Source organism: Apium graveolens, chromosome 6 (assembly GCF_009905375.1).
Source record: "Apium graveolens cultivar Ventura chromosome 6, ASM990537v1, whole genome shotgun sequence".
In the NCBI taxonomy this organism is placed as follows: Eukaryota; Viridiplantae; Streptophyta; class Magnoliopsida; order Apiales; family Apiaceae; genus Apium; species Apium graveolens.
The window spans coordinates 236,763,880-236,779,015 of record NC_133652.1 but is presented as its reverse complement, the minus strand read 5'-3'; positions in this window follow the sequence as shown (position 1 = coordinate 236,779,015).

Genomic DNA, 15,136 nt, shown 5'->3' with positions numbered 1-15,136 from the left:
TATGAAATGATCCAGAAAGACAATTGATTTTTATTAAGATATTCTATTCCGACCGATGATCAAACTCGATGAATAATGAGCATCCGTCGTGATGTAAATTTTGACTTAGCCAAAATTTTATCTAAAACAGAAAAATCAATTAAGTTTCTGGTTGCATTACAACTTGAAAAAATATCATAAAGGATTCAAGAATAATCAAGCATACCTAACTCACTTACCAACCTGGAAAAGGTGGATTCATCAAGTGGCTTGGTAAAGATATCTGCAAGCTACTTTTCACTTGGAACAAAATAAAGTTCCACAGTACTATTCATCATATGTGCCCTAATAAAATGGTACTTGATGTCTATGTGCTTTGTTCTTCAATATTGTACTGGATTTTCAGTGATGATAATTGCACTTGTGTAATCACAGAAAATAGGAATTATGTCCACTTGTAGACCATAGTCCAACAATTGTTTTTTCATCCATAAAATCTGTGCACAGCAACTACCAGCAACAATATATTCAGCTTCAGCTGTAGAAGTAGAAACTGAATTTTGCTTTTTATTGAACCAGAACACAAGCTTGTTTCCTAAAAATTGACAGGTTCATATTGTACTTTTTCTATCAATTTTACAACCTGCATAATCTGCATCTGAATAACCAGTTAGATCAAAACCAGAATCTCTAGGGTACCAAATGCCAAGTTTTGGTGTTCCCTTGAGATATCTGAAAATTCTCTTAATAGCTACTAAATGAGATTCTCTAGGATCAGCCTGAAATCTAACACACAGACAGGTTGCAATTATTATATCTGGCCTACTAACTATTACTTACAGAAGTGAGCCAACCATGCCCCTATAGCATGAAATATCCACAGACTTTTCAGTATTGTTTACTTCAAGTTTAGTTGCATTGGCCATGGGAGTTTTTGCAGATGTGCAATCCATTATATCAAACTTCTTTAAAAGATCATAAATGTATTTGGTTTGACTAATGAATATTCCATCACTAACTTGCTTAACTTGTAAACCAAGAAAGTAAGTTAGTTATCCCATCATGCTCATTTCATACTTACTTTGCGTCAGTTTGGCAAACTTTTTGCAAAGTTTTTCATCTGTAGAGCTAAATATAATATCATCTACATAAATTTTAACAAGTATACTAGAGCCATTAACATTTCTAAAGAATAAAGTTTTATCAACAGTACCTCTTGTGAAGTGATTTTCCAAAAGAAATTTTGATAAGGTGGCATACCAGGCTCTAGGTGCTTGCTTCAATCCATAAAGTGCTTTCAAAAGATAGTAGACATATTATGGAAAATTTGGATCTTCAAAACCAGGAGGCTGACTGACATAAACTTCCTCCTCCAAATCTCCATTCAGAAAGGCACGTTTGACATCCATTTGATAGACTTTGAAATTGGCATGGGCTGCATAAGCTAAGAAAATTCTGATGGCTTCAAGTCTTGCAACAGGAACAAAAGTTTCATCAAAATCTATCCCTTCTTATTGACAATAGCCCTTAGCAACCAATCTAGCTTTGTTCCTGACAACTATGCCATTTTCATCCATCTTATTTCTGAATACCCACTTGGTGTCAATTGGATTCTTTGCTTTAGGCTTGGGTGCCAGTTTCCATACCTTGTTCCTTTCAAATTTGTTTAGCTCCTCTTCATAGCTAGAATCCAATCAGGATCCAACAGAGCTTCTTCTACCTTCTTTGGTTATTCCTTAGAAAGGAAGCTGCTATACAGACACTCTTCTTGAGTTGCTTTCCTTGTTTGAACTCTTGAAGATGCATCACCAATAATGAGCTCAAAAGGGTCATCTGTAACACCCCCAGATCCGGGGTCGGGGATCCGGGTCGTCACGGTCTTTCTTTCCACAATATCACTTCACTTAATTAATAAATAACCTTATGCTGTGACCCCACACTAACACACACCACAACCCGTTATAGTCTCAGAGATGAAATTTAAATAAGTACAAGTCTTTGAATCCACAATTTAAAAGTTATTACAACCCAAAATGATTACTTGATAAATTTACAGTTAATTGCCATTATCTGCCACAAGTTATAATTATACATAATTGATTCTCAAAAATAGAATGCCTGATCTACAATAGATCTACCTCTGCAGCTATAGCAGCTACAACATCAACGGGAAGACACAGGACGCTTCCCACGCGCTTGCGCTTGGTCTGCTGGAGTCTGGCCATCTTTCCTAACTGTTGTTGTGTGATGAAGAAATAAAGCAAGGGTGAGCAGCAAGCCCACCAAAATAATATGTATAATGATTTACAATATATGAGCCTACTCATAATACTCATGAAAGTCTTGGTCAAAAGAAATGAACCAAGTTGATATCTTAATGCGATGAAGTCGCAAAATATTCAGTATATATATATATACATATATACTTTTCAAAATATTGGAAGTCCTCTTCCATGCATAATACACACAGAATTCCAGTGTATAACTGTATAAAAATATCGTTGCAAGGTGATCTCATATATCTAACCTTGTCTCAACGTTTTTCTGAAAATCTTTGTCATGCATAAGATAATCATTTACTAGATATAAGTTTAAAAGATGAAGTTACAAAATACTCCAATATACTTATATCTTTTCCAAATACTACTTGAACTACCTCCATTCAAGTTATAATTAGTTTCCAAAGTTCATCACATAGACGAGACTACAAGATAATACTTGAATAGATTCAACCTTTAAAATATCATCAAAATAAAATGAAGTTATGAGATACTTCATTTGATGCAAACATTATTTTGAAAACTTGACCCTGCCAACACTCAACAATCGCCCAACCGTAGCCTTTCTATCGAAGTGCTTTGGGTAGTGTTGCAGAAATATCCAATTGGATGATGAACTCATTACGGGAGTTTACCGCGCCAGGAAGACCACTTACGATGATCAGTCGTAGTAGTACAACCCCACCATTTTCTACATGTAGAGGAGAACCTGTCGGATTTACTTGTCAACCGAACACTGAACTCCTAAGGAATGGACCGCCTTAGCGGAACTTCCAGGCCATTTGGGCCAATATAATAAGGCTGGGCCGGCGCTACTCGACCACTTATGCCACTCCTAGTTCAGATGAAATCCATGACTCTGAAACGTAAAGCTCGTTTCCCCCTTTCCCCAAGTAGAAACTTGTTGATACGGCTCCACCAAGAAGTCGTACCTAGTTGGAAAGGAAAACTCACCGATATTTCCCAGGCGATGCCTGTTAATGGATTAACTTGTTCCAAGAATTTTACTTCCCGAATATTGGGTAAGTAATCAAAAACTCTTTTACCAAGACAGCAACCTTGTTGCGAATATAAAACACACCACCGAGCCGGATCCCCCAGGTTTTGAGCGAGTATTTAAATCCCCTTTTTAAAAGGAAGATCTTAAATATAAAAATAGTTTTGGGATCCGCTCTAACTTTTGAAAATCATTTTAAAGACTCGAAAACACTTTAAAGAGTGTTTGGAGTAAAACTGATTTAATGAAGTAAATCAGTCCCCAGAATATTTAGAAAATGTCTGAATATTATTATTTAAATAATATTCCCATAAAAGATAATCTTTATAAAATAATTGAAGTAGAAGTATTAAAACTTACACTTGAAATGAATAGCAAATAATCAAAGATATACTTATACGAAAGTAATATCTTTATTTGAATAATCAAAAATAAGTTTGATTATCGACACCTTATTCTTTAATAAAATAAAGAATATATCTCAGCAAATAATCGGAGTCATAGATCCTCAAATGAATATTCAAATAATATTCAATAAATAAATTAAGCTGAGTCATAATACCTCGAATGAATATTATGTCATACATCCTCAAATGAATATTCAAATAATATTCAATAAATAATGTAAAGGAGTCATACGCCTTCGAATAATATTTGAAATAATATTCAATAATAAAATAAAGTTAAAGTTATCGAATAAACCTTATTCGATTAATAGTTTTAAAAACTATATCCATATATATATATATATAAATAAATAAATAAATATATATATATATATACTCGGGAACATCGACTCCCGGTTTAGAAATATGTTCACCTTTTATCCCCTATACTAAGGGTATACGCAACTACTTGCTTATTTCTAGCATAGGTATTATGCAACTATAAGCATTGAAATCAACAGATAGATAACCAGATTACGAAACAGACATGCATATATACCATATTAGCATGCTCCAATATATCGCAAAATTTGCTAATAACAATCATGCAATATCACAAGATAATGCATATACATATATTTACATCACAACAACAGTATAACGGGTAGAAAACTTGCCTGAGCGACTGGGGTTACGAATGGCTCGGGACGAGTCTGGTAACCTATAAACAACAAGTAAGTTGGAATTAAACCAAAATCACTTGTAAATCTATACTTTAACTAACTTAGACTCTAACGCTTGTTTTGCGCTCACTGATTCGCTTAAGCCACTCGGGTACCCTCGGCTCCACCATTTTTAATAATTTAACCTTTACGAGTTTTAAAGCGATTCCTTCGCGAGTGTCTTACCAACTGCCTAACACACTTACCATAAATGTTTCATACATTAATTAACCCTTTTTGGTCTTTAACCTATATTTCAAAGTAAGGCGAGGGGTAAGGGTTCGTTCGCGAAACGTCGTTACTTAAAACGGCCGTTTCTCCTAAACCGTTCATCGGAATCGAACGAACTACATATCAAAACGAAGCTCGTAACATGAGCTATCTAAACATGGCAGTGGTCATAATCTAGCAGGGGGTTCTCGGGTCCTAATGCTATGCACAAAAACAGTCCAAAGAAAATCGGACGTTACGACGGCTATGTTTACGCGATTTCCCAAATTTTAAACCATTCAATACCAACCACAAATCAACCCCAAATCAATCATACAACAAACATCCATCCTTATCACATCATAACAACCCCAACCAATTCAATTTAATCATTCATACTTATGCTTAAACTTAACTTTAATCATACTTAAGTTCCTTTAAATCAAAACCACAACAATTACCATTCCATTTCACTACCATTCCAAATCCCAAACTCTAAATCATAACAACAAACTACAATATCAACCCACTAATCAAAATCATCTTATAATATATAGGAATCTAGGGTTTGGAGATGGTATACCTTCCTTGAAGTGGTGGGTGGAGCTAGGAAGCCTTAAGAAGCTTTGAGAAGTCTTAAGAATGCTTGGATCTTCAAGAAAAACAAGAAAAAGTTCAAGTTAAAAACTTGAAAACACTATTCATTGTCTTCTTCTTTGATTAAATGAAGAAGATTGAGAAAGAATTAATGGTTTAAACTCATGATATAGTCCTAACTAAGCATGAAGATGATTAGGGAATTATCTTACCAATTTAGGAAGCTTGGATCTTGGATTTTGAATTTCTCTTGCCTTTTGAATAGTGAAAAGCCGTGAGCAATGAAGAACAAAGCCTTGGTTGCTTTTGATTTTTGAAAAATGATTTTTGCTTGGCTTGGTTGCTTGGTTTTTGTGCTTGCTTTAGTCAATTACCTTCTTGCCCTTGAAATTGTGTGGTTACAAAGCTACCACACCTCCTTCCTTCCCATGTCATGCTTATGTCATCCTCATGATGTCATCCTCCCTTCCTTGTCCTCTTTCTATTGGTTGGATGACATCATTCCCCCTAATCCCTTTGATTAACTTCCTAATCGTTTGCCTAATGACCGCTGATCTGTTATACGGTTTGCTTAACTTTCGTTCTCGTTTATCGTTTGAAGGATCATACCCGGGATCTTATTACTTAGGTTCCCTTAACCTTTCTCAATACATTATATTCCTTCTTATGATCCTCTATTATAATCCTTTAATTTAAATCCTTTTTATCCTGTTACCTTATACTCAATTCTCTCCGTATCTTGTGGATTTCCGGGAAAAACCAAAGTGTTCGGAATTGGATTCTGACGATCTTTACATACACTTATATACTTCATAGAGTACTAATAATATCCCAGAATATCTATAACAGAACCCCTACATAGTGTGGCATGAAAAGTTTTCTCATTCAGCAAAAACACTATTCATAAGGGTTTCAAAATTTTCCAAAAATTGGGGTTATTACAGTCTCCCCTCCTTAAAAGGATTCCGTCCCGGAATCAAATAGAGAACAAATGGGGATACTTTCTTAGCATTACACTTCCTAACTCTCGAGTCAATTTTCCCACATTGTGGTTCTACCACCAAACTCTGCCTAGTTTGATAATCCTTCTCCTAAGCACTTGTTCCTTTTCACTCTATAACCTTTCCTGGTTGCTCCATATAGGTTACGTCGGGTTGCATATCTATGCGCTCGTATGCCTCTATTTATCTGGCATCTGAATTACACTTCCTTAACATTGATACGTGAAACACGTTACGACCTGCTACATGTTCGGGGTTAGGGCTAGCTCATATGCTAACTTCCCAAACGTCTTAATATATCCAAGGGTCCAACAAATTGTAGACTTAGCTTTCCTTTCTTTCCGAACCTCATCAATCCTTTCCAAGGGATACCTATAACATTTCTAGGTCCCCTATTTCATACTCTTTATCCTTTCATGTCAATCAACATACTTATCATGACCATCTTGGGCTACTACCAGCCGTCCTCTGATTAGATCTATCATATCCTTGGTCCTTTGGACTACTGCGGGTCCGAGCATCTTGCGCTCTACAACTTCATCCTAACATAAGGGAGATCGACATTGTCTTCCCTCAATGATCTCATAAGGCGACATCTCGATAATGACATATGATCTATTGTCGTAAGATAACTCAATCCGAATTAAGTGATCATTCCAAATTCTTTCAAGTCTATTGCACAGACTCTCATTATTGCTTTTAACATTAGAGCTTCTGCTTCTCAATACCCATTCTTTTCCAGTTCGTAATCGCTACTATCTTCCGTTCCTAATATTATACTGGTTATACTTTTGCTCGCTAGCGTTCTATAACCTTTTAATAACCACGTCAACCTTAGTATCACGAATGTGTTCCCATTCCGCATACTACCACCACTTTATTACTCCTTTTTCAGTTGTTTCTATTTTCCAAAATTTGATCAATCAAATAGAAGTAAAGGAATTTGTTGAGAGATCACTAAGATCATAAACACTTGTTATATCGCATAGTTAGTACAGAAGGTGGCCAGCCTTTAGTACTTGACAAGCAATTAAACAACATGTGGTATCCTACTAGGCTTCTATCACAAAGATAGATAGTCATTCGGCAATACCTCCCCTTCTGGAAGGGTTGTTCTTCTCAGCTTACATGAAATGAAAAGAAGAGAAAAGAACGAACTGAAGAGAATTGTATATATGAAAAAAAATTCTTGCCATAAAATATCTGGCTTGGAATCTACCTCTGAACTATAGAGGTTTGTCATAGGAGAACAAAACATATATGTATTTATATCAACATCAAGTATTATAGCATCGTATTTCACATGCCTAAATATTTTCGCTATCCCGTCCATCATTCTATGGACCCATGCTCTTCCTCGAGCTTATACACAATCACCTTTGAAACTCCCTCGACATTGAAAATCGAATCTGGGATCTCATTCTAGACATCATCGTTACTAGAATTCTATGCTTGCATCGCAAACTTCCTCGTATAGTCATACGACCCTCAATTAATAAGGAGGAATAAATATTCAATAGGTAAATAATCTACCTAATTAGTCTATTCAATGATAACTTATACATCACCATGACCCGATTAGTGGTACTTAATCTCAACATCCATTCCAATACAACTCTCATGGTTGTAATCGACTCATTACTCGCAGAATCATTGCTGCACTACTATGGTCCACCACTGACTTACTGTCGTCATTCATTTTCCATGAAATCTTAATATCTAACCATACGGAGTCCATACATGTCGTATCAAATCCTTCTAAGGAGGTAACATAATCACCATTCCTGATTCATGAAGAACACTCCTGATCCTGACATACATTCATGACATGAAGCAGATAAAATTGGAGAAGAGTTTCAATCAAAGCAACTATAGCAGGTTAATACCATTCTTAATCGTATGCCTTCAATTAAAGACTTAACTCAAAGGTTCGTTTAGTCCTTTTTGAAATATGGTCCTGGATTATTCTCAAGATAGGACCTTCTAAGATAGATAGCCCGTTCATGGCGATTACACGAATTAAACCTTTACCAACTACTATTACGGTTGGGTATTGCACAGTCATCAAAAGGATTGTCAATCTTCCAAACCATAATACAACCTTTACGGCTTCAACCATCATCACTGTATTCCTTTGGCACAAGCGCCTATAATTATCCTCTTACCTTTAAAGTGTCGGCCACCTCTTTGGCCTTTCCTGACAGTAAAATTTCCCTACAGTCAATGTCATTTTAACCACCTTCAACTAAATTCTCTACCTTATTTCAATCACTGTTTATGTGAAAATGTCTTCCTTAAAATCTGATGAGTAAGAAAAGAAATCACCATTTTTTTCCATAAGTTATTGCCTCAGTCTTTAGAGGTTAATCACTGTCAAGACTGACTCTCGATCATACTTAGAACATCTTCTATCTTAAGTCCTAATTGCCCTGAACAATTTCGACCATTACTGGTTCGATCCATACCTTCTCGTGGTTTAACACGTGCCTCACTTGGCATCAATATAATTACGTCATATTTCCTTTATCAACATTTTTATTCTTGAGAATTTCGAATATTTCCTTTCTCCTTGTAAAACCTCTAAGGTTATCCTTCAATCGTTCCTCCTGTATTCCCTAGATACAGGGCATATCACAATACCATTTACTAATAGTAGAACCATTGTCTATATACTTCTGCAAAATTTCTCCACTGATTCTTAAAGGTTGTTGTTACCTTAACCCTTTCCCAATCATACTGTCAAAACTCATACTGTCCCTATTAAGGGTGACATGCCAACCTTTATGCAGTCCCCTAGGATTCATTTTAAGTTACCAATGTTCTATCCTTAATTCCACCTTTAAAAGGTACCTGCATCCTTCCATGGATAAATCAAGTCATATATCCCTGATAAGGGTGTCTTATTCAATCATTCCCACCTCGATAGTATATGTCTAATTTCACAATAACATTTGTATTCAAAATGGGGTCAATCAGTATGGCCTCCAAAAGATAACAACGGTTATCCGCTTGTCTTGCCTAATTTGGTAACGATAACAAGGATGTTCTGGAAGATATTGGTCATGTTCAACGTGAACTTCTTCTTAATAATTCCTCATTTACTTTTGTTGTTTATCTCAACAGTCACCTCAATGTTGGGATATCTTTCATACCTGGCGTCTCCCTTTCTGGGTATCATGCCACCGGTCTTACACTTCACATTCTTGAAGGTCACTTCCTTCATCCAATTTTCCTAGTTTCTTACTTCCTTGTCTCCTCAGTCTATCCGCGTCTCATTGTTTATCCTTCGAACTATCTCAATGTTTCCTCGAATCCTCCCAACTTAAAGGGGATAAAATATATGCATCTCTTATGCCTTCAACCGTCAACTTTAACTCATGGTGAATCACCCTCATCCTGACGATCATATACTTTTCTATTTCTATTAATAGGAGTCTTTAGGGTTTCCTCATACCCAACTCCCTTATCATTCCTCAAACTCTGTTGCCTTTTTATTCCTTTCCACTTCAATTCCTTTTTATTTTCCTTTCTCTTATCATTATTTCATGAACCAACACAACATAAGCATTGATTTCAAATATCCCGTCATTCTGGATTCGCGTCTTCAGAACGAATCTTAACGACTTTTACAACTTAAATTCACAATTCATCATACTCGTCTTCCTTTGTTCTGGCTCTAAAGCTTTTACACTCTCTCCATAACCTTGGGAATTACTTTCCCGAAAACAATTGGCTGAACTTTAATCAGTTTATCATAACCTCTGGCTCCGTGCCTTTCTTGGTCTTTCACCAGCGGGTGGTCTCTCTCTTAGGAGGGTAAGTGACAAAACAGTCTTTTGTGATTCGTCAATCATTTAGAATCTCAAATAATTCCTATATTTCCTTTAGCCAGGTTCTTGCCTCGACTGGGTCAGCTTGTTCCTTGGAACTCTGAGAGCTTAGCGACTTAAAGGTCATGAAAGAATTTCCCACCGCACTGTCTCCTCAGGGTGGTGGTTGGGGATAATAGTCTAAGTTCTTTTTAGACAGGTCCATGAATTGCCGTATAGGAGTACCGTCTCGGGTCTCCTTTCCTTACTCGACTTTCTGTTTCCTTAGTATGAAATGGTTCAACCTTCTCCCATAATCGGGGTTATCTTATACATTAAAAACCTTGTTTTCCACTTCATTATGTTATGGGTTCCTTCTATCGTGATGGCGTCCTCCCTGGCTATCACATTCAGGGTTTGCCCTAAATCTTATTCCTTGAACTATGACTTTCATCTAAGATCTCATCTTTAAGCTCTTAAACGTTTGGAACCCAAATTCTATAGGAATACCTCCTTATTCCCTTATCATCTCTCTCGGTATTAATCTCATATCTATTTGTTGGCTCTCTGCCTTCATTCATCACTTTTACTGGCACAATATGTTCTTTTCCAATAATTCGGGCTGTATTGCAATCTCAAACAGCTTTTCGGTACCGGCTCCGGTTACCTTCACTTCTATTTCCATTTTCTCAAAATCTTTTATAAACTCCCCAAAAGACATTATCATCTTGAGTCTCTCCTTTTTACTAAGGGCATCAGCCACCATATTGGCTTTCCCCGAATGATAAAGAATCTCCCAATCATTATTCTTGATTAGCTCTAACTGCCTCCTCTGGCATACGTTGAGCTCTTTCTACGTGAAAATGTACTAGAGCACTTATGGCTTAGGTAATTCTGGCACTTCTCTCCATACAAGTAGTGCCTCCAATCCTTAGGGTAAAACTATTGCCACGAGCCTAAGCTCATGAGCGGGGATATCGAATTTCATATTACCTTAATTGTCTTGACATGTACGCGATTACCTTACCGTGCTGCATAAGCACGCACCCTAAGCCCTTGTGCGAAGCGTCACTATACTTCACAAAATCTTTTTTTTTCCATCCGGCAACGCCAGCATAAGGGCCATCACCAACCTCTGCTTCAGTTCTTGAAAGTTGTTTTCGCATTTCTCTGTCCATTCGAACTTCTCAGTCTTACGAGTAAGCCGCGTTAAAGGGGCTACTAACTTTACAACTTGAACGAACCTCCGGTAGTGACCGGCCAATCCTACCTCTGGTAGTCGACCAAACCATGGTCATCAATTCATCAGTGGTCCTTTATCCAATCCTGTCAGGATCCTCCATGGGATCCTCCTCAACAACTATCCCTACTAGGACAACATCCTCAATATCAACATCATCCGGTCCTGCATTAGGACACTCTATCGAATCCACAATCTGATCTCCAATAACTAATAAAACATCATCGCGTTGATGTTCCTCAACTTCAGGGTTCGGAGTCCCGCTACCATATACGATAACGAACTACGCTTCTATCGCTACATTTATAAGGGTTCCCATAAGGGTTTTAACTGTCAGTACTACGTTAGGTAGTCCGACTATGAACTTGGCAAGAGTTCTTATTATCTTAGTGAACTTATTATCTTAACGTCCCATCATCTCTGAGGTTTATAACGCTTAGCTCTGATACCATTTCTGTAACACCCCCAGATCCGGGGTCGGGGATCCGGGTCGTCACGGTCTTTCTTTCCACAATATCACTTCACTTAATTAATAAATAACCTTATGCTGTGACCCCACACTAACACACACCACAACCCGTTATAGTCTCAGAGATGAAATTTAAATAAGTACAAGTCTTTGAATCCACAATTTAAAAGTTATTACAACCCAAAATGATTACTTGATAAATTTACAGTTAATTGCCATTATCTGCCACAAGTTATAATTATACATAATTGATTCTCAAAAATAGAATGCCTGATCTACAATAGATCTACCTCTGCAGCTATAGCAGCTACAACATCAACGGGAAGACACAGGACGCTTCCCACGCGCTTGCGCTTGGTCTGCTGGAGTCTGGCCATCTTTCCTAACTGTTGTTGTGTGATGAAGAAATAAAGCAAGGGTGAGCAGCAAGCCCACCAAAATAATATGTATAATGATTTACAATATATGAGCCTACTCATAATACTCATGAAAGTCTTGGTCAAAAGAAATGAACCAAGTTGATATCTTAATGCGATGAAGTCGCAAAATATTCAGTATATATATATATATACATATATACTTTTCAAAATATTGGAAGTCCTCTTCCATGCATAATACACACAGAATTCCAGTGTATAACTGTATAAAAATATCGTTGCAAGGTGATCTCATATATCTAACCTTGTCTCAACGTTTTTCTGAAAATCTTTGTCATGCATAAGATAATCATTTACTAGATATAAGTTTAAAAGATGAAGTTACAAAATACTCCAATATACTTATATCTTTTCCAAATACTACTTGAACTACCTCCATTCAAGTTATAATTAGTTTCCAAAGTTCATCACATAGACGAGACTACAAGATAATACTTGAATAGATTCAACCTTTAAAATATCATCAAAATAAAATGAAGTTATGAGATACTTCATTTGATGCAAACATTATTTTGAAAACTTGACCCTGCCAACACTCAACAATCGCCCAACCGTAGCCTTTCTATCGAAGTGCTTTGGGTAGTGTTGCAGAAATATCCAATTGGATGATGAACTCATTACGGGAGTTTACCGCGCCAGGAAGACCACTTACGATGATCAGTCGTAGTAGTACAACCCCACCATTTTCTACATGTAGAGGAGAACCTGTCGGATTTACTTGTCAACCGAACACTGAACTCCTAAGGAATGGACCGCCTTAGCGGAACTTCCAGGCCATTTGGGCCAATATAATAAGGCTGGGCCGGCGCTACTCGACCACTTATGCCACTCCTAGTTCAGATGAAATCCATGACTCTGAAACGTAAAGCTCGTTTCCCCCTTTCCCCAAGTAGAAACTTGTTGATACGGCTCCACCAAGAAGTCGTACCTAGTTGGAAAGGAAAACTCACCGATATTTCCCAGGCGATGCCTGTTAATGGATTAACTTGTTCCAAGAATTTTACTTCCCGAATATTGGGTAAGTAATCAAAAACTCTTTTACCAAGACAGCAACCTTGTTGCGAATATAAAACACACCACCGAGCCGGATCCCCCAGGTTTTGAGCGAGTATTTAAATCCCCTTTTTAAAAGGAAGATCTTAAATATAAAAATAGTTTTGGGATCCGCTCTAACTTTTGAAAATCATTTTAAAGACTCGAAAACACTTTAAAGAGTGTTTGGAGTAAAACTGATTTAATGAAGTAAATCAGTCCCCAGAATATTTAGAAAATGTCTGAATATTATTATTTAAATAATATTCCCATAAAAGATAATCTTTATAAAATAATTGAAGTAGAAGTATTAAAACTTACACTTGAAATGAATAGCAAATAATCAAAGATATACTTATACGAAAGTAATATCTTTATTTGAATAATCAAAAATAAGTTTGATTATCGACACCTTATTCTTTAATAAAATAAAGAATATATCTCAGCAAATAATCGGAGTCATAGATCCTCAAATGAATATTCAAATAATATTCAATAAATAAATTAAGCTGAGTCATAATACCTCGAATGAATATTATGTCATACATCCTCAAATGAATATTCAAATAATATTCAATAAATAATGTAAAGGAGTCATACGCCTTCGAATAATATTTGAAATAATATTCAATAATAAAATAAAGTTAAAGTTATCGAATAAACCTTATTCGATTAATAGTTTTAAAAACTATATCCATATATATATATATATAAATAAATAAATAAATATATATATATATATACTCGGGAACATCGACTCCCGGTTTAGAAATATGTTCACCTTTTATCCCCTATACTAAGGGTATACGCAACTACTTGCTTATTTCTAGCATAGGTATTATGCAACTATAAGCATTGAAATCAACAGATAGATAACCAGATTACGAAACAGACATGCATATATACCATATTAGCATGCTCCAATATATCGCAAAATTTGCTAATAACAATCATGCAATATCACAAGATAATGCATATACATATATTTACATCACAACAACAGTATAACGGGTAGAAAACTTGCCTGAGCGACTGGGGTTACGAATGGCTCGGGACGAGTCTGGTAACCTATAAACAACAAGTAAGTTGGAATTAAACCAAAATCACTTGTAAATCTATACTTTAACTAACTTAGACTCTAACGCTTGTTTTGCGCTCACTGATTCGCTTAAGCCACTCGGGTACCCTCGGCTCCACCATTTTTAATAATTTAACCTTTACGAGTTTTAAAGCGATTCCTTCGCGAGTGTCTTACCAACTGCCTAACACACTTACCATAAATGTTTCATACATTAATTAACCCTTTTTGGTCTTTAACCTATATTTCAAAGTAAGGCGAGGGGTAAGGGTTCGTTCGCGAAACGTCGTTACTTAAAACGGCCGTTTCTCCTAAACCGTTCATCGGAATCGAACGAACTACATATCAAAACGAAGCTCGTAACATGAGCTATCTAAACATGGCAGTGGTCATAATCTAGCAGGGGGTTCTCGGGTCCTAATGCTATGCACAAAAACAGTCCAAAGAAAATCGGACGTTACGACGGCTATGTTTACGCGATTTCCCAAATTTTAAACCATTCAATACCAACCACAAATCAACCCCAAATCAATCATACAACAAACATCCATCCTTATCACATCATAACAACCCCAACCAATTCAATTTAATCATTCATACTTATGCTTAAACTTAACTTTAATCATACTTAAGTTCCTTTAAATCAAAACCACAACAATTACCATTCCATTTCACTACCATTCCAAATCCCAAACTCTAAATCATAACAACAAACTACAATATCAACCCACTAATCAAAATCATCTTATAATATATAGGAATCTAGGGTTTGGAGATGGTATACCTTCCTTGAAGTGGTGGGTGGAGCTAGGAAGCCTTAAGAAGCTTTGAGAAGTCTTAAGAATGCTTGGATCTTCAAGAAAAACAAGAAAAAGTTCAAGTTAAAAACTTGAAAACACT